Here is a 25,266-nt window from a genome sequence, read left to right on the forward strand (position 1 = left end):
AGCTAGGAAAGGAAACACAAATTAATTTCAGAGACACAACAGTCATTGATCTTTTAGCGAGAAAAAACAGAAGGAAATTTGGAAAAAACCAAGCGAGAGGTAGGATTTTTGACCCAAGGAGGATTAGTGCAACCCTAAATGAGAGACATTGCACTTCAGAGCACTATCATCAAGACAAGGGTGCTCTGCAATGCACTGTGTTCAGACGCAGCCTGCGTTGGTTCCGGAGAGGCCATTCAAGGGACATTCAAGCACAATTTTGACCAAAAAACACTTCAAAAGGGTTGAAATAAGATCAATGGAGGCAAGTAAATTTTACTAGGGTGCACTGTGATGAAGATAAACTACCCGGAATGATGATTGCTCCCCAGTGGATTTTGTTGGTGTCCAGGTAGGGGTGATTTATCTACCTTATTCTGACATTAATCTTATCAATCCAGGTGCGTATCCTTTCAAGGCAATGCACAAGGTATATGCAGGGGCAAACACATGATCTTTCCCAACCAATGGTTCGTGTTAAAGATTCAAAACATAAATGCAAGATTAAAAAAATTAAAGAACTGCAGAAATGATTTTAAACAGCAAAGAACTATAACAGAAACATGAACTGATAAATCACACACACACACAAAGATGAAGCACCTGATCAGAAGAGCATGCCCAGCTCTCTATTCAGGGTTGTGTTAGCCACGAAAAGAATTAGAACAGAAAAATGAATGATCTTTTATTAATCGGTAAAAATGGTTTACAATGTTGATGGGTGAACCCCCATTCACAAGATCAACTGGCATTTTATACATAGTGAGGGAGATCAACAATTCTCCCGAAAACATAGCAACTGCAGATACAAAGATATACATTGGGTGGAATGGTATCAGCATCATATGCCTGAGATAGCAGGAAGGCCCAAGAATAGTTCAGGGCATCTGTTCTCCGAGCTATGTGACCTCCTGTTGATCAGTCGTTGCCAGTTCTATTGCAATACGCCGAGTTAAGGGTTCATGTTCTCATGTTGCGGCCAAACACATAGTTTAGTACCGCAAATAGATAGACTCCATGCATTTTACTTCATTAATTAAAATATACCAATAGGACAGTAAAGGGGGGAATTTAACTTGTAAATTTAACATAACAGCATGGGTAAATGAGTGCAAAAATATCAAAAAGGGTAATGGAAATAAGCAGAAAGATGGCCCGATTTGGTACCCAACATCTCCCCCCAACCAACCTACTACATGTCCTCATGCAGTCCTCCGCTTTCGCAAATCTAGGTTCTGTAGACTGTATGTTTGATGAAGCTGGGCAAGATCATATTCTATGGCCATTTCTGTCCCTAGAACTTTCAATCCGTCTGAGAGAACGACTTCCTTCCATTTATCCGTTGGGACGTCATAGGCTAGAGTATATTTGTTAGCAGGCAACTAGAGAATAGGGAACTGAAACTGGAGCCCCATCCACTGGGACCCACATGTCTGGACACATGCCACATACTTGGGCACCCTATTAAGTACACGTGCAAAATTTGGTGCCCCAAAAGGTTCTCTTTCCTGGACGGTTGTTGGTGACATCATCCACCTCCTCTAACAGTAACTAAGGGCCTCTTTTTGAAATGTGGTGAGTTGATTGACACAAAGATTAAGACACCATTTTTATGTCCTCGCCATTCTATCTCTATTTTCCCCAATCCCTAGAAAGGTCTTGTGCTTATTGAACATTGTGTCTGACCTCTCATGCTCCCCTCTTACTATAAATGGCTTGGTAACTTGATTGGATTCAAAAGTGTTACTAGCCTTCTACCAATGAATCTGGTTAAAAGCGTAAGAGGTGAGGGCCCTCAAATGAATGTCCCCACATACAGGACCAAGTTAAAATCTCTGTCTAGCCATAGTAAGTACCTGTGCAAGTACAATTCACACATCAGATGTTGTGTGGGTACATCGTGACTCCTCAAAATCCGGAGGAATTGCACACTGTCCTCCATCTCATAGCTGACCTCATTCTTAATACTTTCCATGCAGAATAAAAGGAAACGTTCATGCAAAAATAAGGAATAACAAGAAGCAGGGGGATGACATGCCATAACCTCTTGCACCAGCTCAAACATCTGCTCCTTGTCGGCCTTCAGCTCTACCGCTTTCTTCTCCAGTTGTTCTATCTTGAGTTGTTGTTTTGCCTGCCGTAACCTCATCACATCCATACGCTCCACATATCCAAAAATTGTTGTGGAGGCCCTTTCCTCAGTCCTTCTGATTTCGTTTTTATATTGGGCCATAGTAGACTTCCAGGACTGAATTTCAACTATTAGGGCATACTCCTGATCTTCAAATAATTGGTCGATCGGGTCTGTCTGAGTGTCGGCAGAGGTCATGACTATCTGGTCTGCTTGGGTTTCTGCGTCAACCCGGATAGTTTTGGCCTTTCTGGCTTGCCATTTGTGCTTCCTTAATTGTTTCTACATTTTATTCACCTTCTTTCTCAGCTTCCTCACTTCCATTTTGAGCCGCATCATTTCCTTGAACTGCAGCTGGTACTTTTGTTTCATCGGAAGCCTTCGTTGTTCACACAGCTCTATCCACTCTTGCTTAACCAATATTTCCTCAACTGGAGGCAAATCCCTCGAAACATCTTCTGTTGTGTTGACTGGGGGATTTTCCTTCCCTGCTTGCTCTTCATGCTCAACAACCCCCTCGCCAGGTTGTATCGTTGGCTCAGTCGTCGGGACTATTTCACTTGGTCCCTCCTCTTCGCCAACAACAATCTCCTCTTCGTGTGCCCACACTGCAACTAGTGATGTGCTGGCGAGACATTCTCCCGCTGCTGTGTCTACTGGAATTCCTCCCAGTTCTCCAGCTTTTAGACTTTCTTTTCTCCTTTCCTGCTCCAAGGCACCCGCCACCTGAGTGGCTTCCAATCTGTAAGTTTGTGGCCTCTGTAACAAATTCAGAGCCACCAGGATTACAAAATCTTCTTTTTCTCCCCGTCAAGGGGAACGAGTCACCCTCGCTCCTCTTGGAATCGAGGTAGAGAAAGGGGACTAGGGTGCATCTTCTACAATTGGCCCCGAATTTGACACTGGTTCTTGTGGTACAGTGTCAACCTCGCGCCCTGGCTCTTTTGCTGCTTCCTCAACGAGTCCCACAGTTTCCTCAACTCTGGTCCCTTCTTGTCTTTGTCCTTCCTCTATTATTTCCATGGTGGCAGGGGATCCCTGTGGGGTTCCTTCGGTCACCATATCATCTGTTTCGCCCACACTAGCTTGATGTGGGTCTATTCCCGTGACTGTCGTAGTGTCCTCTTGCTTTGCTAGTTCCATGGGTGAAGTTGGTTCTTGTGGTACAGCCTCATCCGTGGTACTGGTGGGCCTTTCTATATCAGCCCCTGTGTCTGCCGCTATCTACATACTTTCTGCTTGGTCCTAGGGAGCTACCTCATCCCCCAATTCCTCTGTTTCCATCCCCATCTCCTCTAGTTCCTCCTGATCGGCATAGTCATCTTCGACAGGATCCTCCTCCATGGCTTTGAATTCTTCTGCCCTAGCAACCATAGCAGCTGCTATCTGTTCCTCCGTGGAATCCTGAAACACCTCCCACGAAATTGAAATCTGTCCAATGGCGTTCATTATTAGCAGCCGCACCAACCCATGATGCGTAATGACGACCAGTACCTATCAAGCCCCCTGAGCCGAATGTGCCATTAGATGAAGGCTCCTTAGCAGGAAGTAGGGCACATTCATGGAGAAAGCCTCTGCCTATGGAAATCGCAGATGGGCTAATATGCGGAGGTGATATCTGAAAATTGTAGAGTATCTGCCCTCACATGTCATATATTTGATGACAAATTCTGCTACTTCTCCCCACAGATATGGTAGCGAATTCCTGTCGTACCCCCTGCCTTTCTATGCTATGCTCTCTCTAGCTTGAAGAAAGACGTTGGGGAATTCTGGAAGGGGATTTCTCCTTAAAAACCATCGTTCCCCAACTTACGGAAGCCCGGTGACTTCCACAATGATTTCTTCTGTTACGGGAATCACCACTCCACGAACCCACGAGCCTTCTTCCCCCAAGTTCTGTGCGAATTCCACTATCAATTCTTCATCAAGTCCCCTTAACCTGTCGAAATATACATGCCATCCTGTGTTCTAAAAGACCTGCCATACCTCCCGATTACTTCGAACTACCCTTGTGCTCTCTGGTTCATGTCAAATTGATTGGCCACCCATCATTGTGAAGGTGAAAACAACACGTCGATTGTAGTTGGTTGGCAGGGGAGAGTGACAGGTCTCCAAACCGTTGGAGGTTGAAATAATGTCATGGCTGATTTGGGAAAGATGGGACAAATAGTACTAGTATGTATGGGAGTAATGGAAAATCCAGTACTGGTATGTATGGGAGTCATAGCAAATCCAGTACTGGTACGCTCGGATATTATGGCAAGTTAGGGTGGTATAGAGCTGTGTTTTAAAAATTAAATGCGATGCATGGGGGGGATGATTGATATGACCTAGTGGTACGAATCTGCATCCTGAGGTTTTTTAAAAATACGATTACGGCGTACCACCATCATCATATTCGGTTGAGCGAGATTATGTGCACTAAATGCTTTTCATGGTATGCCGTCATTTCTTATGATGGTTTCTTCCCCCCAACTTTAATGACAGTCGTCCTCGGCATGTTTATTTGTCCTTTTTGGAATATTTAATTAAATCCATAAAACGATAGAGACGTACCTGTGGACTTACCTGACGGAGTGACAACACAGCGTGTAGCAGCAACTTGAGTGGTAGCACAGTGAGTAACAGCTGTTCTAAAGTAGCGGAATAGTGAGTAGCAGCAATAGTGAGTAACGGTAGTTTCGGAGTAACAGCAGCTACGGTGTAACGGAAGTTGTGGAGTAACAGCAGCTATGGTGTAACATCAGTTGTGGAGTAACGACAGTTGCGGAGTAGCAGCAGCTACGATGTAACGGCAGTTGCGGAGTAACAGTAGCTACGGTGTAACAACAGTTGCGGAGTAATGGCAGCTACAGTGTAACGGTAGTTGCGGAGTAACGGCAGCTACGGTGTAACGGCAGTTGCAGAGTAACAACAGCTACGGTGTAACAGTAGTTGTGGAGTAACAGCAGCTACGTGTAATGGCAGTTGCGAAGTAACAGCCCTAGCGGAGTAACAGCAGCTATGGTGTAACGACAGTTGCAAAGTAATAGTAGCTACGGTGCAACGACAATTATGGAGTAACGGCAGCTACAGTGTAACAACAGTTATGGGCTAACAGCAGCTACGGTGTAACAATAGTTATGGAGTAACAGCAGCTACGTTGTAACAATAGTTACAAAGTGTAAAGTTTTGAAGATGTTCTATGCTAAGAGCAATTTCACTTTTCTCACAGCAATCATACAAGTAGATAAGCAAAATGCAAATAGAACATATAAGAAGATCTTACAGAAGACAAATCAGAAACAAGAAAAATGTATGTGTTCGTTTCGGCGGTCAACAGGATGCTTCAACCAGCAAAATCTCCTTTGGTCAGCCAGCCCAGCATGTGTCACAACAATCCTCCAACCAGTAGATGAGTCAACCCAAGTCAGTTCTACAAAAGTCAACGCTGTCCTGAAAAGTCAACGCAGGGGCAGCAAGCTAAAAGTCAACGCAGCAGCAAAACGGACAACCCTTTGACCTCGATTTTTGTGCCAGGTAGTACGGCCTTCAAAAATCGAACCTCCCACAAGTTTTCAGCTTGTTTGGACCAAGCTTTGACCAAAGTCAACGCTGGTCAAACTTCTGCGAAACCCTAGCAGCAGAAACCCTAGCAGAAAAAATCCTCTTCGTTCTTCCCACGTGTGGCTGAAATTCGTCCTCCAGGTAGCTCGTACTTTTTAGGATGAGAGAGGAAGATGTGAGTTGTTTTTTTGTGATCAAATTCTCTCCAACTTTTCCTGTATATATATCCATGAATGAGGGTGTGTGACACAACTGTTGGGCATGTGAGCCTACATTACAAAACTGGTTGACCTTGCACATATAATTTATTAAGAATAATAAATTCAAAATATAAGTTCTGCTCATCTGATTAAGACTATTTTTATATGGATTTTACACCTCTCAGAAAGAGGAATCCAACAAAAATATTAGCCTCTTAATCTGAGCATCAGAACATGGAGTTTGGACCTAGTTGTCCAAATTTAACACTCCCTCTCAACTAGGGAGAACTCCATCTATTAGTGCAATTAACATCGTGAGTCATCCCGCCGAAACTTGCTTTGTTGGCTTCTTTATTTCAGAACAGAAGTGGGTCAGTCACAAAGACATCATTCCCCGACTGACATAATCAGTCCAGAGGTCCCAGACCTCACAAATCTTGATCCCAGATCAAGTGGTTGGACCATGCCATCCTAGATAGAGAGTACGAAAATCTCTGATGCGTCCATCAATCTTTGCTAATAGTCTCTAGCTTTTCCACACCTCATTGGCAAAATGAGAGGTACTTCCCATGAGCCCTGAACTCAATGGGTAGGATGCATACGGGGCACAGATTAAATGAGTGGCGAACCAGCTCAATAATCACAAGGGTGGGGCAGAAGCATTATGAGTGCTTATAGCTCCGAGAAGCTATCCCCAAAGCCCCCCAGAGCTCCCAGAGCTCATCGTCCAACAGGACCCACATCATAGGGTCTTTCCACGACACCAAGACTCTCACGGAAGGTTAGGAACTTGACCTTCCCCAGGGGCTTAGTGAGAATATCCGCGACCTGCTCATCAGTTCCTATATGATCGAGCCTTACGGCGCCTCGCTGTACCATATCCCGGATAAAGTGGTACCTGATATCAATATGCTTGGATCGGTCGTGGAACACAGGATTCTCAGTCATACGAATCCCACTCTGATTATCACAGAGTATTACAGTGGTATCTAGCACATGTTGGAACAACTCACTAAAGAGCTTCCTCAACCAAACTGCTTCACAACAGGCCATACTAGCAGCAATGTATTCGGCCTCCGCGGTGCTCAAAGCCACCGACTTCTACTTCCTGCTCATCCATGAGATCGAAGCAGAACCAAGATTGAAACAGCATCCAGATGTGCTCTTACGATCCACCACACTGCCAGCCCAATCGGCATCAGTATATCCTCGGAGTATCACACTCCCGGCAGTGTATCTCAGCCCATGGTTTATCGTGCCCCGAAGATATATTAAAAGATTCTTGGCACCAACCCAGTGAAAATGATGAGGCTCAACCATCTGTTGACTCAAAGTATTCACTGCAAAACATATGTCCAGACAGGTGTTCACTAAGAACATCAAAGCTCCTATGAGTTGACGATACTCAGTAGGATTGGCCAAGATAGGCCCTGCAGCACTGCCACTCAACTTCTTAAAGTTGAGTTCCATTGGTGTCGACACAGACTTACAGTCCACCATCCCAAATCTTTCCCGAAGCTTCACAATATACTTTCCTTGAGAAAGGAAAATCTCTCCAGGTCTCTGCCAGACCTCCAGGCCTAGGAAATAGTGCATCAGTCCTAGGTCTTTCATCTCGAACTCAGCAGCAAGCTCCCTCTTACATTGATGAATGAGAGGGTCATCACCTGTCAGGAAGAGGTCGTCCACATACAGCACTAGAATGAGAGGCTTTCCTTCCACAACCTTAAAGTAAAGGTTTGAATCAGCATTGCTTCAAGTGAAGCCCAGCTTCATCAAGTAACTATCCATCCTCTCATACCAAGCTCTGGGTGCTTGCTTTAACCCATAGAGGGCTTTCTTCAACCTGCAAACATAAGTGTGTCAATCTTGAACTTCAAATCCCAGAGGTTGTTCTACATACACCTCTTCCTTTATTGCACCATGCAGAAAAGCGGTCTTGACATCCATCTGATGAAGACTCCATCCTTGCGTAGCAGCAAGGGCTATGATGGATCGGATGGTGGTATATCGAGCCACAGGTGCAAATATATCGTCATAGTCAATTCCTTCCTTTTGAGAGAAGCCACGGGCAACAAATCTTGCCTTAAACTTTTCAGCACTCCCATCAGATCCATGTTTAATCTTGTAGAGCCATTTAGCGGTGACAACAGATTTGTCCTTCGGTCTCGGGACCACATCCCAAACATCATTCTTCATAATAGCCTCGTATTCTTCATGCATAGCATCCTTCCAGACTTGATGCTTGATGGCTTCCTCAAAAGATCCAGGTTCAGATTGTATAATAGTACTCATGGCAGCTAGATACCCTTGGTATCTACACGGCTTCTTGCTTTCTCGGAATGTTCCCCTTGGGGCAGCATGACCCTGAGCATCTTCGAGGGTGTCCCTAAGCCATGATGGCCTCTTTCCTAGAGAAGGGGAAGGATCAATAGGTTCCATTGGCCCTTCAACATCAGGCATAGTCTCATCCTGGGGTTCTTCCAGATTTCCAGGTCTTTCTTCATGGTTTTCTTCAGATCTAGGAAGATCTACTACTTTCTTCAGGGAAGCATCTTCGTCAAAAGTGACATCATGGCTTATCTCTACTTCCCTTTGACCAGGTACATAGACTCTATATGCCTTAGAAGTCTCACTGTAGCCCACAAACATTCCTTTCTTCCTAGTAGCATTCAGCTTACTTCTCTTTTCTTTCAGCACATGAAAATAGACAGGACATCCAAAAATTCTAAAATGTGAGACATCAGGTTTCTTACCAGAGAAAACCTCTTCGGGAGTTTTGGAGTCCAAAGCGGAATGAGGGCATCGGTTTTGAATGTACACAGCAGTATTTGCAGCTTCTCCCCACAGAAACTTTGGAAGACCCTGGTCACATAGCATGGCACGAGCAGCTTCCACAATAGTCCTATTCTTGCGTTCAGCAACACCATTCTGCTCAGGAGTATATGCAGTGGTAGTCTCCCTCTTAATGCCAGCTTCTCTGCAAAAGTCTTTGAACTCATTTGACTCATATTCAGTGCCATTGTCAGTCCTCAAAATCTTGATCTTCTTTCCGGTCATATTTTCCACCAAGGCTTTGAAGGTACGGAACCACATGAAAGCCTCATCCTTCTTCTTCAAGAAGTATATCCAGGTTTTGCGAGAGAAGTCATCAGTAAATGTCATATAGTAAGAACATCCCCCCAGGGATGTTACAGGCAACATACCGGAAAGATCAGAATGGACCAGTTGCAATATCTCAGATGTCTTTGTGACACTTGAGGGGAAAGGTCCCCTTGTATGTTTTCCTTCAGCACAGCCCTTACATACACCTTTATGATTATTTCCAGAATCAGGCATCCCTGTCACCACCTTCCTTGCTTCGGGAAGAGCATTGTAATGAAGGTGTCCAAATCTTCGGTGCCATAGTTCGGTTTGACGGATAGTATCACAAGTCATAGCTCCCAACGGACTCCCTCCAACCTGGTAGAGTGTACCAACCCTAAAACCAATTGAGATAGCTTCCTTGAAGCTCTCCTTCCACATGAGTACCTTTCCATTAGAGAAAGTTACATTGAATCCTTTGTCTTCCATGGCAGATACAGACACAAGGTTCTTCTTCAATTTGGGTACATAGAGTACATCTTGTAGATGGAGGACTTGTCCTTGAGACAAGTGGAGGGTCACAGTCCCGGTCCCTTTCACAGGATAAGTGGCATTATCCCCAAGGATAATATCTAGATTAGTATCCCTTTCAACCATGTCAGAAAGTGCTTCCTTGAATCCGGTGATGTGTCTTGAGGCACCACTATCGATTAGCCAGACATCCATAGTGTCGGGCGGAGATGCAGCTGAGAGAGCAGATATTAGAATATACTCATTTCTTTTATCAACAACATTAGACTCCTCATACCTGGTATTTCTGGTCCTTTTAGAAGGTGGATTGTTTCCTTCAAAGTGAGCCTTCCTCTTTCCTTTGGATTTTTCATTTCTTCGATTCCCATTCCTTCGGTTGTTGTTGTTGTCGTCACTATCGGGAGAATTCTTCTGGAAGGGGCATTCTCTAGCATAGTGTCCAGTCCTATGGCAGGTGAAACATTTACCCTTCTTCTTTTGAGTCTTAGTCCTTCCTTTGTCCTTGGAACCACCAGAGTTCTTCTTTCGGGAATGAGCAACATAGGCAACATTTCTTTCATTATCAAATTCCTTCATTCTTGTTTCTTCTTGCATACATTTAGACAGAAGCTCATCAAAGTTAGGGATGGTATTATTGTTGAGAATGGTAGTTGTGAATACTTTCCATTCATATGGAAGTCCTCCAAGTGCGGTGAGAACCATCTCACGATCAGCTATTGTCTCCCCAATAGCTAGCAGATTGTTCCTGGTTTCGGTCAACTTCATAAAGAAAGTTTGAATAGACTCGTCTCGGCCCTTCTTCATATTCTTCAACTTGTTCTTGAGGAATAGCACTTGGTTCACATTGTTTACTCGGAACATAAGTATCAGTTTGTCATACATCTCCTTGGATGTGCCTAGTTCAGATATGTAGGCAACCAGACTCTTATTTATGGATTCCCTGATCAGCAGCTTTGCTCTGATTTCTCCCTTCTTATACTTGTGTTTAACAGCAGCAGAGGCATTTGATGGAGGTTCTTGAATCTTCCCTGTCACATGATCTAGGAGATCATGATCTTCTAATTTGAGATCTAATAACATCTTCCAGGCACGGAAGTCATCACTTCCAGTCAGCTTGTCATTCTCCCTGAATTCAAGCTTAGAGGAATCCATTTCCTTCGATGATGATTGCTATAGATAGAGTTTGTCTTCACCTCAGCTCTGATACCATGTAAAGTTTTGAAGATGTTCTATGCTAAGAGAAATTTCACTTTTCTCACAGCAATCATACAAGTAGATAAGCAAAATGCAGATAGAACATATAAGCAGATCTTACAGAAGACAAATCAGAAACAAGAAAAATGTATGTGTTCGTTTCGGCGGTCAACAGGATGCTTCAACCAGCAAAGTCTCCTTTGGTCAGCCAGCCCAGCATGTGTCACAACAATCCTCCAACCAGTAGATGAGTCAACCCAAGTCAGTTCTACAAAAGTCAACGCTGTCCTTAAAAGTCAACGCAGGGGAAGCAAGCTAAAAGTCAACGCAGCAGCAAAACGGACAACCCTTTGACCTCGATTTTTGTGCCAGGTAGTACGGCCTTCAAAAATCGAACCTCCCACAAGTTTTTAGCTTGTTTGGACCAAGCTTTGACCAAAGTCAACGCTGGTCAAACTTCTGCGAAACCCTAGCAGCAGAAACCCTAGCAAAAAAAATCCTCTTCGTTCTTCCCACGTGTGGCTGAAATTCGTCCTCCAGGTAGCTCGTACTTTTTAGGATGAGAGAGGAAGATGTGAGTTGTTTTTTTGTGATCAAATTCTCTCCAACTTTTCCTGTATATATATCCATCAATGAGGGTGTGTGACACAACTGTTGGGCATGTGAGCCTACATTACAAAACTCGTTGACCTTGCACATATAATTTATTAAGAATAATAAATTCAAAATATAAGTTATGCTCATCGGATTAAGACTATTTTTATATGGATTTTACACCTCTCAGAAAGAGGAATCCAACAAAAATATTAGCCTCTTAATCTGAGCATCAGAACATGGAGTTTGGACCTAGTTGTCCAAATTTAACACAAAGTAATAGCAGCTACGGTGTAACAGTAGTTAAAATGATAGCACCTGTGTTACCTTTCTCCTCGCCATATTTCTTCATTATTCTTGCAAAAGATAAACAAGCAGTATATATATTTTTATTATTATTATTTTATTTTATTTATTTTTTTAGATTTTTTTTTTTTTTTTCAGAATAGAGTGAGGTTGTCTTGTTTTCCAATGACCATTAAATCAGATGAAGAAGAAAGATTTTTAACAAAAGCATCTTTAGAGGCTGGATAGTGATATAATTTAAGACAGTGTCCGTTTACCAGGAATGAAATATGGTTTTCATCTATTGTACTTAGTCTAACCATTCCATTGTCGAACACCGCATCCACTTGATATGGGCCCATCCAGCAAGTGCAGAGCTTGCCTTTGAAATCTTTAAATCTGGAGTCATACAATAACGCCCAGCCCCCCACCTGAAACACGTTGGTTTTGATGAATTTATTGTGCCATTTCATTCTCTGCTGTTGAACAATAGTAGTTCTCTGGACAGCCACTGCTCGAATCTCATCCAATTCATTCAGCTGTTCCAGTCAATGTTTCTGGGCTTTTGATAAATATAGGCCTACTTCTAGAGCTGTTCTAAGTGTACTAATCTCAAATTCCACTGAAAACAAGGGGGATTTCCCATAGACTAATTCATATGGAGAAAACCCTATTGTATTCCGCCATGTCATCCTGTATGCCCATAGAGCTTCTGGGAGTTTCTGTGCCCAATCCTGGCGATGGCTTGCTACTGTCTTTGTCAAGATATTTTCCAATACCTTATTTGTTCTTTCTACCTATCCATTCGCTTGGGGATGATAGGGGGTTGCCACTCTATGTTTGACCCCATATTTCTGCATTAGCTTTTCTATCATATGGGAAGTAAACTGTGATCCATCATCTCATACAATCTCTCTTGGAGTCTCGTACCTGGAAAAAATTTCTTCAAAAAGGAAGTCTGCCACCACTTTCTCTGTTGCTCTCGTGACTGCCCTAGCTTCCACCCATTTAGTTACATAATCAGTGTAGACCAGGATGTAAGCCTTCTAATGTGAAGGTGGGTTGAAGGGACCAATGAAATCGATGGCCCATTTCTAGAATGGTTCAAGGACTATCTGGGGCTGCAGGGGCATCTCATCTACTTTCCCAGGTTGTCCCATCCGTTGATAGTTATCACACCTCTGCACATAATCCCGAGCTTCATGGAAGATGGAGGGCTAGTAATACCCCATTTGCAGTACTTTATGACCTATTCTTTTGTCTGCAAAGTGTCCCCCACAAGGTCCGCCGTGTGCAGCTTTTAATATCTCAAAAATATCATCTCCTGCTACACAACGCCGAATCTGCTGATCCACTCCCATGTGGAAGAGATATCCTGCCATCCATGAATATCTGGTACTGTGGTGAATGATCTTCCTTTGATCCTTATAGGATAGGTGATGAGGCACTTTACTTGTAGCCAAAGAGTTAGCAATATTTGCATACCACGAAGTGTTAATAGAAACTGCAAAAAGATGCTCATCCGGAAAATCATCTTTAATTGGTGTTTCCTTACCATCACATTCTATCCTAGATAAAAAGTCTGCAACCACATTATCTTTACCCGGTTTATACTATAGTGATATCAAATTCCTGTAGCAGTAACAACCACCTTGTAATTCGACCAGGGGTAACAGGTTTGTTCATTAAACACCTAATGGCCGCATGATCAGTGTGCACAAAAGTAGATACCCAGTAATGTAGTGCCGGAACTTGTTGATGGCATAAACGACAACAAGAAATTCTTTCTCAGTCACTGTGTAGTTTAATTCAGCCTGGGCCAAAATTTTACTAACATAGTAGACTGTGTAAGGTACTTTGTCCTCTTATTGTCCCAACACTGCACCAATTGCTGTCTGAGAAGCATCCGTATGAATGTGGAACAGTAATGCCCAGTTAGGTCCTCTAAGGATTGAAGCACTGCAAACTAACTCTTTAATTCTTGTAAACGCTGCATCACAGTCTTTAGTCCACACAAATTCTGAATCTTTCGTTAATAATTGAAACAGTGGGTGTGCTACTTTTGCAAAATTTTCTATGAAATGTCTATAATAACCAGCACAACCAATGAAACTGCGTACCTGTGTGACCGTTTTAGGTGTTGGAAAGTGCAGAATTACCTGTATCTTTGCTGGATCCATTCTGATTCCTTCAGCTGAGAGTAAATGTCCCAGAACGATTCCCTCTTCCATCATCATGTGACATTTCACTGTACTCAGAGAGACGCGTGCTTGTATACACCTTGCAAGAACCTTTTCTAGATTTTCCAGTCCCATCATGAACGAGTCCCCATATGGAGTGAAGTCGTCCATATAGATCTCAACACTGTCATTTATCAAATCGAAGAAGATTCCCAGAATTTCCCTCTAGAATGTTGCAAGAGCATTACATAGGCCAAAAGGAAGGACCCTATATGCAAATGTCCCCTAGAGGCATGTGAACGTGGTCTTGTCCTGGTCCTCAGGAGCAATCTGGATTTGGTTATAGGCACTAAACCCATCCAGAAAAGAGAAATACTTCTTACCAGCGAGTGTGTCCAACACTTGATCAATAAATGGCAATAGAAAGTGGTCTTTCTGCGTCGCCTTATTCAACTCTCGATAATCTACGCAGATCCACCATTTTCCATTCTTTTTGGGGACCATCACCAGTGGTGAGACCCATTGGCTGTCTGAGATTTGGTAGATAAAACCCACATACAGTAACTTCTGAAGTTCTTCTTTTACCACATTCTTCAATGCCGGGTTCATTCTCCTTTGAGGTTGCCTTATAGGATGATAATCCTCCTTGATGTATATGTGATGGGTGCATAAGTTAGCCAGGATTCCTTTCATATCTGCATAATCCCAGGCGAAGGCCTCCTTATGTCTCCGAAGAACATCTATAAGCTGCTCCTTCTGAGATTCTTCCAAGTTCAGATTAATGTTCAAGGTTTTCCTAGGTTCCAATTCCACTTGTATTCTTTCATGGGGTGCATCAACAGGTGTTTCCTCTAATCCTTCCACTATTTCCATACCTTCCCAAGTCTCACAGCTCAGGATGGATTCTAGGATCTGCCGGTTTGATTCCAAAACGAAATGGGGATTATCCATGAAGGAAGTGATCACATCATCTTTTGATCCTGCTTTCAATTGCAAGGCCTGTCTGATAGTAAGGACGGGCCTCACTTCTTCATCTTCCGTTCCATCCTCTACTGCAAATATAGCCTTCTTACTACCTGCTAGTTTTGTGGGTGAATTTGGTTCTGCAGGTGGATATAACACCAAATTATTAGTGTTATGCCCATTAGAAATGACCATATTCCTTGAGCAGCACCTAATGTAAGCGTCTACAGTGACCATCCATGGCTTGCCCAAAATTAGGGGAAGACCACCCACTGAAGACTGTGTATGTAATACCAGGAATTCTATAGGGTAATGCCATGAGTCTACTGAAATGGTCACATCCTCTAGCTTTCCTACAGGATTAATTGTAGATCTGTCTGCTAATTCCAGGACTGTAGGTGTATGCTTTAGATTACGAAGTCCTAGGACATGCATGGTTTCAGTGGTGATGACATTGATGGAAGCTCCCAGGTCTACTAACACATTTGGAATCTCTACCCCAATAATCTGTACTGTCAAGATCAGGTTCCCTGGATCTCCATCTTTCACTGGCATTGATTTTCCCATCATAAAATCTGACAAATTTCCCATAACATGTATAGTGAGGGGATCTTTAATTTTTTTGGCACGTTTCTTGGAACAATATTCCCAAAGTGTCTTTGCATATATTGGCACATCCTTCATAGCTTGCAATAAGGGAATTTTAACAAATAAGTTCTGCAATTCTCCTAATAAATAAAATTCAGATTGAGGACCTGGTTTATTTATGATTAACCTCTCTTGGTAAGGTGGCTCAGATGGATGTTGCTTAACAGGAGACGTTTGGGTTCTATTGGTTTTCTTTGTCTCTTTATTGACTGGTTCTACCTCCTTACCTTCACCATCAAGTTGTTAAATGATAACTGGAGGAGGTTGGATGTTAATGGTCCGACTTGATCGCAGATTCATTTCATACAGCTCTACAGTGGAGATACTATATGAAGGTAGGTTAAGAACATTAGCTTGATGAGCTCCCTTATTGTTAGAATTAGGGTTAGGCTGCATTGGGAGATAAGGATGGGCAGGCTGGTTACCAGGAGGCACATTGGAGGGTAGTTGAAGCTGCTGCTGGGGCATCTGTTGTGTCATCTGGGGAGGAAACTGACTAGGAGTGGATTGTTGGGTCCCTATAATACTCGTGATTACCCCATTACTATTGTAGTTGTATCCCTTATTAATATTGGTGTGCCCCTATTGTCCCCATATTGTTATTATTGTGCCCCATAGAATCCCTCTATTATTATTTTTTTGGCTTTATATTATTATTGTTAGGTCGGCTGGGTTATATTGTGACTCCTTAGACTCCTATATATAGAAAGGAGGTTTTTTCATTTAAATGATACAAGAATTGTTCATTTATGTAATCTAAAGGAGGTTTCCCCCTTAAAGAGGCTGAATTATAAGGCATTGATCTATCTTTTCTATCTTTTTCTTGAGCTGGTTTCATAACATTTGGTATCAGAGCTTTGGATTCTAGGGTTTCGCTGCTCCAAATAGGTCATCGTGGCATTTCGCTATAACTTTTTTTCTACGACGTTTCAGAAGCTAAAAAAAAAACCATTTGAGAAGAAATCGCGTTGAATCTCGGATCCGAATTTCAAAGCTTTTCGCGCTATATTTGCGGAGATATGATCTAAGGAAGTTGGTCTTTTTGCAGACTCCTAAATTACATTCCAAGCAGGTAACCTGGGGAAAATCGTCATAACTTTCTCTCTAAGAATCGGATTGAAATTTTGTAAAAAGGTATAGAAAGAGGACGGACTGTAGTTTCTTGTATATATTTTTCAAAGCCAAAGGTTGAAACAATGACTCGTGGCACATGGTACAGTTTCACTCTACCGATCTAGTCTATAATCAGGTCACTGTGGGAGATTTCACATAACTCTTCCTTGGAGAATACAATTTGGATCACACTGGTGGCATTGGAAAGAGGACATAGAGGGCTACTGCAAGTCGCAATTTCAAAACTAGATGATTTGAAAGTACAGAGATACATCAGAGGCAATATAAGATCCTACAAAGTGAAAAAAGGTGTGTAGATTTTTTTAAATTTTTGCTTAAGCTTGGTTTGAAAATTTATTTTGAAGGAATTCAAAGGGCATAGTAGAGCATTATTATCGGTAACTAATGCCCCGAGGAAAGAAAATGCAAACACCTAGTAAGCAACCTGACAGCTCTAGCATGACTCATGAAGAAGAGGAAGAAATGCTACATGATATATCAAAATTACAAGACCAAGTGCAACAAATGTCACTCTCACACAAGCTAATAGAATCTAAGATAAAGGGCATGGAAGCTAAGATGGACGATTTGAAGATAGAATTGAAGACAGAATTGAAGAGAGACATGGTAGATTTGAAGACATATTTGACAAATTTTCTACAAGAAATACTTACTAATGGTGAAAAGGTAGTAAAGGAAACTCATGATGAGAACAAAATAAATGTTAATCATGATTTCACAGACTCTAATGTGGGATCGAAGACCCACCATATTCCAAAAATCAATATGAGGAAGTTTGATGGCAAGGATCTCGCAACATGGATATTACAAATGGAGCAATTTTTCGATCTCAATAATGTGCAAAACACACAAAAGCTACGTATTGCAACTTTATATTTGGAACCAAATCAGTTTGTATGGTATCAATGGCTTTGCTCTCGTAAACAAATTATCACCTGGCCAATTTTTACAGAAGAATTGAATTGCTTCTTATATCCAGCACCAGAGTGTCAAGTGATGGTTGCAAATGGAGGAACAATAAATTGCTCTGGAAAGTGCCATAATATCAAGCTATCCATGGGAGAATATGTATTGACTAGCCCAAGGCTTTCCATTCCAATGGGAGGTGCTAATGTTGTACTAGGAGTCCAATGGCTACAATCCTTGGGTACAGTAGCTTTTAATTTTCAAGAACTTTTCATGAAATTTTCTATGGAAGAAAAGGAAGTTGAATTAAAGGGTATTGTAGGGAAACCGGGAAAGATAATCAGCTCTAACGGTATGACAAAGCTTCTAAAAAATGAACAAAGAGGTGTAATTGCACAATTATGTTCGCTAGATGTTTCCACATTGGAATCATCTATTTCTCTAGATCTCCAAAAATTCCTAGACAATCATTCAAAGGTATTTGAGACTCCCAAAGGTCTCCCACCTATTCGTGATCATGACCATGCTATTCATCTGATTCCAGGAAGTGTTCCTCCAAACATCAGGCCATACAGATATCCCTAAGCCCAAAAGAGTGAAATTGAACGTATGGTTGCAGAAATGCTAGAGGCTGGTATAATTCAACCCAGTCAAAGTTCATTATCTGCTCCAGTAGTATTGGTGCACAAGAAGGATGGATCATGGTGCATGTGTCTAGATTATAGGGAGCTCAACAAGCTCACTATTAAAGATAAGTTTCCCATTCCTGTCATTGATGAATTACTGGATGAATTGCATGGATCAATTTACTTCACCAAGTTGGATCTTCGTTTAGGATATCATCAAATTAGAATTAAGACTGAATACATTCCGAAAACAACATTTAGAACTCATGAGGGTCATTATGAATTTTTGGTCATGCCTTTTGGCCTTACCAATGCACCTTCAACATTTCAAGGTTTGATGAATTCCATTTTCTGTAGAAATTTTGAATAATATGACACTTATTCACAGAGATTATCCCGATTATACACTATTGCGAAATACATGAATAATACATAACCTCCTCTATGTTGATCATCAATTTAGCAGCATTAAAAACAATGAAACATCAATCGCATGCGCACATTAACACAGTATGTAACCCGGGGAAAGCTTACAGCTGAAAACCCCACACTATCTGTATATTATAATGATTGAGAACATGTAACAATACATAGTACAATACTCCTCACAAGTACTCAGTACTATCTCCACCTGTTACACACAGAACTAGCTCAGATCTGATGCCTCAAATCCCCTCCACTGTTTGCCTGCCTCCACTGCGCAATCCTGCAAGAGAATGAATGAGAATGGCTGATCCAAACTCCTATTTACCTTGGCTGATCCAAAATCACGTGAGCACAAGCTATAATTGCCTTGGTATTGTCCCAAACTGTGCAATCCTCATTGGCATAACTCAATCCCATGCATGTGCAAAATCTCATGCACAACTGATAGTCACAACTCACCCTTTCACTTACCTCTAACAACTGTCTTTGTTGAACTGTCCATGCACTAAGTTAACTGATGTATTCTTTATTTGCTTTATGAGTTAATAGTTAGTGAATTAATTAATATTTAATTCACACAACTCATCACTAGTGTATTCTTTAGTTATAATAAATACAACTAGTTCAACTAAGTCAAACTGAACACAACTCCATCAACTCCACATCCAACTCCACAGAACTCACATGCATGAGTTCTAACTGAAGTCCTCCATGCAATAGCTCAACTAACACATAAGAAACCACGTGATTCCTTTTGTCAGCTGCATGTGCCACATCCGTAGCTCGAACTGAAGTGCTCCAAGAGAATAAGATAATGTTTAGAGTCCAAATATTACTAAGGGCTAATAATATTTGACTGTTTCTATTTTTAGCCTGGCAGTCTAAAAATAGACTCTGATCACTCCGCTTTGAACCAAAAATAGAAGTCCATCTATTTCTCCAAACATGACCAATCATGCATAAACAGCATCCTGCAACTCATAGACCATGATCCATATGTCTAAAAATAGACTTTGCGCCAAAAATAGCCTGTAGGCCCACTTAGTGAAGGTGACTCCTTTCCACTAAGCTCCATCATCTTGTTGCATTTTCAACGCTCCCTCTCAACAAGATATGGATTATCTACAACCCCCATCCTGCAACTCTGGAATGTTCTGCATGCAACACATTTGCCCAATCCACTTGCTCCAACAACACTTGGAACAAAAACACTCCCAACTGACCACTCTGTTGGGCTAGGAACATACTCTGACATTGAAGCTCTACCTGCTGCTGACAAGTGCTCCCTCTCTGACATCTGTGCTATTGCAACATCTCCATGCATCTCGCACCATTGCACACTTCTCTGTGCCACCTAGCACTGTGCAAAACACTTGTGCCTCTCACCTTGTTGCAGCCTGCTAGCTATGCGCTGTCCTGGGATTCCCTACACTGTCGCTCTCTCTGCTGCTCCATCCGCATCTGTCTCTACCCAATCAGTCAGTTCCTTCTACTCCACATCGGGGCTCCCATAGCAAGGTCTCATCCAAGAGGTTGGGTACCTCAAGGATCCTGCCCCTCCTCCTTGGGACGATCACTCTATATCGCCCCACCTCCTACCTGGAGGTATGGTTCCATGTGATCCCTCAGCCCACCTGGCTCGAAGTTTCCCCCTACTGGAGGTCTCTAGATGAGTATATGTCTCTACCCAATCTCCTCTCAGATTCTCTTGTTGTGGCTGCTCCACAACCTCCTGAAGCTGCTGCGCCAATCGTGGCTCCTCCACAATCGTCTGAGACTTCTTCTGGCTCTACATGTTGAGAGGTAATATACACTCCTTCTCAACCATAAAGTCTCCATCAGTTGCCTCACTGCTCAAGGCTTTGCATGCATCTTGAACCTCAAGAGCATACAGGTTCTTGACCCGTGAACCAATCTGCTTCACCTGCCTAGTGATGATGTGTCTAAGGAAAACATTTCCCTTACTGAAGACTACATCATAGCCTCCGTCTTTCAGCATCGCAATTGACACCAAGTTTCTCTTCAGTCCTGGTACATACTTGACATCAGTCAAGGTAAGGCGAGCTCCATGCTCCCTCTGAAAAATAACCGTGCCTACACCTGAGACACTATACTTCTCATCATTACCCATCGTTATGAGTATCTGGAGATCTTTCTCCTCCAAAGTACTGAACAAACTCTTGTCACTGGTCATGTGGAAAGAAGCTCCACTGTCAAGAAACCTACCACTTCCCACCATGGATGAAACCATGTATGCGAAGAGTGTGAAATCCAACTCAAACTATGAAGCAAGTGCCTCACCTTCAGATCCTTCCCCGGATCCCTTCTTGGATTTCTTCTTTGGGCAATTAGTAGCATAATGGCCCAACTCACGACAACGAAAGCATCTCACCTTCGACTTGTCAACCTTCTTCCCATCATTGGAAGAACTGGATTTGGAAAGAGAACCCTTCTCCTTCCCCTTCTTCGCCTTACTCACTAAGGTACAGTTCTCCTCATCATGCATAGATGAATAACTGTCTCTGGTGCTCCGTTTGATCTCCTCCTTGCACAGAATCCGACCAAAGTCTCTCCCATCCTGGCAATTTCTCCCGACCATTGACAGAGTCCTGATAGGAATGCCAACTCTTCGGAAGACCAAGGAGAGCCAAGCTCACCAAGTCCTCATCATCAACAGTCACCCCCACACTTCCCAGCTCATCCCGGCACTAGGTGAACTTCGTGAGATACCTGGGCATACTGTCTCCATTCTCACACTTAATGTTTCTGAGTTTATCCTTGAGCGCCAACTTCCTCTGGTCGCTCTTGCTTTGGAATAGATCTATCAATGCTTTCCACATCAAATATGAAGAAGCCTTTCCATGCAAGATGGACACAATGTGATCCTTCACGCCCTCCAACAGAATCCTTCGACACTTTGTTGTCTTCTTTTGCCAAGCATCAACCTGTGCAGCATCAGTAGGCTTTGGGACATCAGCCTCTATGAAATCCTTCAGCCCATTATCATCCAACACTGCCTCCATCTTGTCCTTCCATGCAATATAGTTCGAGCTGCCCTCAAGAGCATACTTCAATCGCAATCCGTTGAAAGACATTGCCACATTGATACCAAGAAAAAACTGCTGCAAATTCGAATTCCACCAGCTCCAAACTCAACCACCTCCAATCTAGAATTTGTGAGAACAAAGTATTTCTTGTACAGAGATTGACTGTATGGGCTTTTACCCGATATCTCACCTTCCAAAGGAAGGATGAATCCAGAGGCTACCTGGCCCGATTACAGACTCTGCCTAAAGAAATAAAATGTAAACAATTTCTGAATAATAGATCGGATGATCAAATCTGCTCTGATACCATGTAGAAATTTTGAATAATATGACACTTATTCATAGAGATTATCCCGATTATACACTATAGTGGAATACATGCATAATACATAACCTCCTCTACATTGATCATCAATTTAGCAGCATTAAAAACAATGAAACATCAATCGCATGCGCACATTAACACAGTATGTAACTCGGGGACAGCTTACAGCTGAAAACCCCACACTATCTGTATATTATAATGATTTATAACATGTAACAATACAAAGTACAATACTCCTCACAAGTACTCAGTACTATCTCCAACTGCTACACACAAAACTAGCTCAGATCTGATGCCTCAAATCTCCTCCACGGTTTGCCTGCCTCCACTGCGCAATCATGCAAGAGAATGAATGAGAATGGCTGATCCAAACCCCTATTTACCTTGGCTGATCCAAAATCACGTGAGCACAAGCTATAATTACCTTGGTATTGGCCCACACTATGCAATCCTCATTGGCATAACTCAATCCCATGCATGTGCAAAATCACATGCACAACTGATAGTCAAAACTCACCATTTCACTTACCTATAACACCTGTCTCTGTTGAAATGTCCATGCACTGAGTTAATTGATGTATTCTTTAGTTGCTTTATGAGTTAATAGTTAGTGAATTAATTAATATTTAATTCACACAACTCATCACTAGTGTATTCTTTAATTAGACTAAATACAACTAGTTCAACTAAGTCAAACTGAACACAACTCCATCAACTCCACATCCAACTCCATAGAACTCACATGCATGAGTTCTAACTGAATTCCTCCATGCAATAGCTCAACTAACACATAAGAAACCATGTGATTCCTTTTGTCAGCTGCATGTGCCACATCAGTAGCTCGAACTGAAGTGCTCCAAGAGAATAAGATAATGTTTAGATTCCAAATATTACTAAGGGCTAATAACATTTGACTATTTCTATTTTTAGCCTGGCAGTCTAAAAATAGACTCTAATCACTCCGCTGTGAACCAAAAATTGAAGTCCATCTATTTTTCCCAACATGACCAATCATCCATAAACAGCATCCTGCAACTCATAGACCATGATCCATATGTCTAAAAATAGACTTTGCAACAAAAATAGCCTACGGGCCCACTTAGTGAAGGCGACTCCTTTCCACTAAGCTCCATCATCTTGTTGCATTTTCAACACTCCCTCTCAACAAGATGTGGATTATCTGCAACCCCTATCCTGCAACTCTGGAATGTTCTGCATGCAACACATTTGCCCAATCCACTTGCTCCAACAATACTTGGAACAAAAACACTCCCAACTCACCACTCTGTTGGGCTAGGAACATACTCTGATGCTGAAGCTCTACCTGCTGCTGACAAGTGCTCCCTCTCTGACATCTGCGCTACTCTAACATCTCCATGCATCTCGCACCACTGCACACTTCTCTGTGCCACCTAGCACTGTCCAAACACTTGTGCCTCTCGCATTGTTGCAGCCTGCTAGCTATGCGTTGTCCTGGGATTCCCTACATTGTCGCTCTCTCTGCTGCTCCATCCGCATTTGTCTCTAACCAATCAATCAGTTCTTGCTACTCCACATCTGGGCTCCCGTAGCAAGGTCTCATCCAAGAGGTTGGGTACCTCAAGGATCCTACCCCTCCTCCTTGGGACGATCACTCTATATCGCCCCACCTCCTACCTGGAGGTATGGCTGCATGTGATCCCTCAGCCCACCTGGCTCGAATTTTCCCCCTACTGGAGGTCTCTAGATGAGTATATGTCTCTACTTGATCTCCTCTCAGCTTCTCTTGTTGTGGCTGCTCCACAACCTCCTGAAGCTGCTGTGCCAATCGTGGCTCCTCCACAATCGTCTGAGACTTCTTCTGGCTCTGTATGTTGAGAGGTAATATACGCTCCCTCTCAACCAACAAGTCTCCATCAGTTTCCTCACTACTCAAGGCTTTGCATGCATCTTGAACCTCAAGAGCATACAGGTTCTTGACCCGTGAACCAATCTGCTTCACCTATCTAGTGATGATGTGTCTAAGGAAAACCTTTCCCTTACTGAAGCCTACATCATAGCCTTCGTCTTCCAGTATCGCAATCGACACCAAGTTTCTCTTCAGTCCTGGTACATACTTGACATCGGTCAAGGTAAGGCGAGCTCCATGCTCCCTCTAAAAAATAACTGTGCCTACACCTGAGACACTATACTTCTCATCATTACCCATCGTTATGAGTATCTGGAGATCTTTCTCCTCCAAAGCACTGAACAAACTCTTGTCACTGGTCATGTGGAAAGAAACTCCACTGTCAAGAAACCAACCACTTCCCACCATGGATGAAACCATGCATGCAAAGAGTGTGAAATCCAACTCAAACTGTGAAGCAAGTGCCTCACCTTTAGATCCTTCCCCGGATCCCTTCTTGGATTTCTTCTTTGGGCAATTAGTAGTATAATGGCCCAACTCATGACAACGAAAGCATCTCACCTTAGACTTGTCAACCTTCTTCCCATCATTGGAAGAACTGGATTCAGAAAGAGAACCCTTCTCCTTCCCCATTTTCGCCTTACTCGCTAGGGCACAATTCTCCTCATCATGCATAGATGAAGAACTATCTTTGGTGCTCTATTTGATCTCCTCCTTGCACAGGATCCCACCAAAGTCTCTCCCATCCTGGCAATTTCTCCTGACCATTGACAGATTCCTGATAGGAATGCCAACTCTTCGGAAGACCAAGGAGAGCAAGGCTCACCAAGTCCTCATCATCAACAGTCACCCCCACACTTCCCAGCTCATCCCGGCACTGGGTGAACTTCGTGAGATACCTGAGCATACTGTCTCCATTCTCACACTTAATGTTTCTGAGTTTATCCTTAAGCGCCAACTTCCTCTGGTCACTCTTGCTTTAGAATAGATCTGTCAATGCTTTCCACATCAAATATGGAGAAGCATTGTCATGCAAGCTGGACACAATGTGATCCTTCACGCCCTCCAACATAATCCTTCGACACTTTGTTGTCTTCTTTTGCCAAGCATAAACCTGCACAGCATCAGTAGGCTTTGGGACATCAACCTCTATGAAATCCTTCAGCCCATTATCATCCAACACTGCCTACATCCTGTCCTTCCATCCAATATGCTTCGAGTTGCCCTCAAGAGCATACTCCAATCGTAATCCGTTGAAAGACATTGCCACGCTGATACCATGAAAACGCTGCTGCAAATTCGAATTCCACCAACTCCAAACTCAACTGCCTCTGATCTAGAATTCATGAGAACAAAGTATTTCTCGTACAGAGATTGACTGTATGGGATTTTTCCCGATATCTCACCTTCCAAAGGAAGGATGAATCCAGAGGCTACCTGGCCCGATTACAGACTCTGCCTAAAGAAATAAAATGTAAACACTTTCTGAATAATAGATCTAATGATCAACTTTGCTCTG

This window comes from Pinus tabuliformis, chromosome 3_1, assembly GCF_031772625.1.
Source record: "Pinus tabuliformis cultivar Carrire ecotype Pingquan chromosome 3_1, CPIR1, whole genome shotgun sequence".
In the NCBI taxonomy this organism is placed as follows: Eukaryota; Viridiplantae; Streptophyta; class Pinopsida; order Pinales; family Pinaceae; genus Pinus; species Pinus tabuliformis.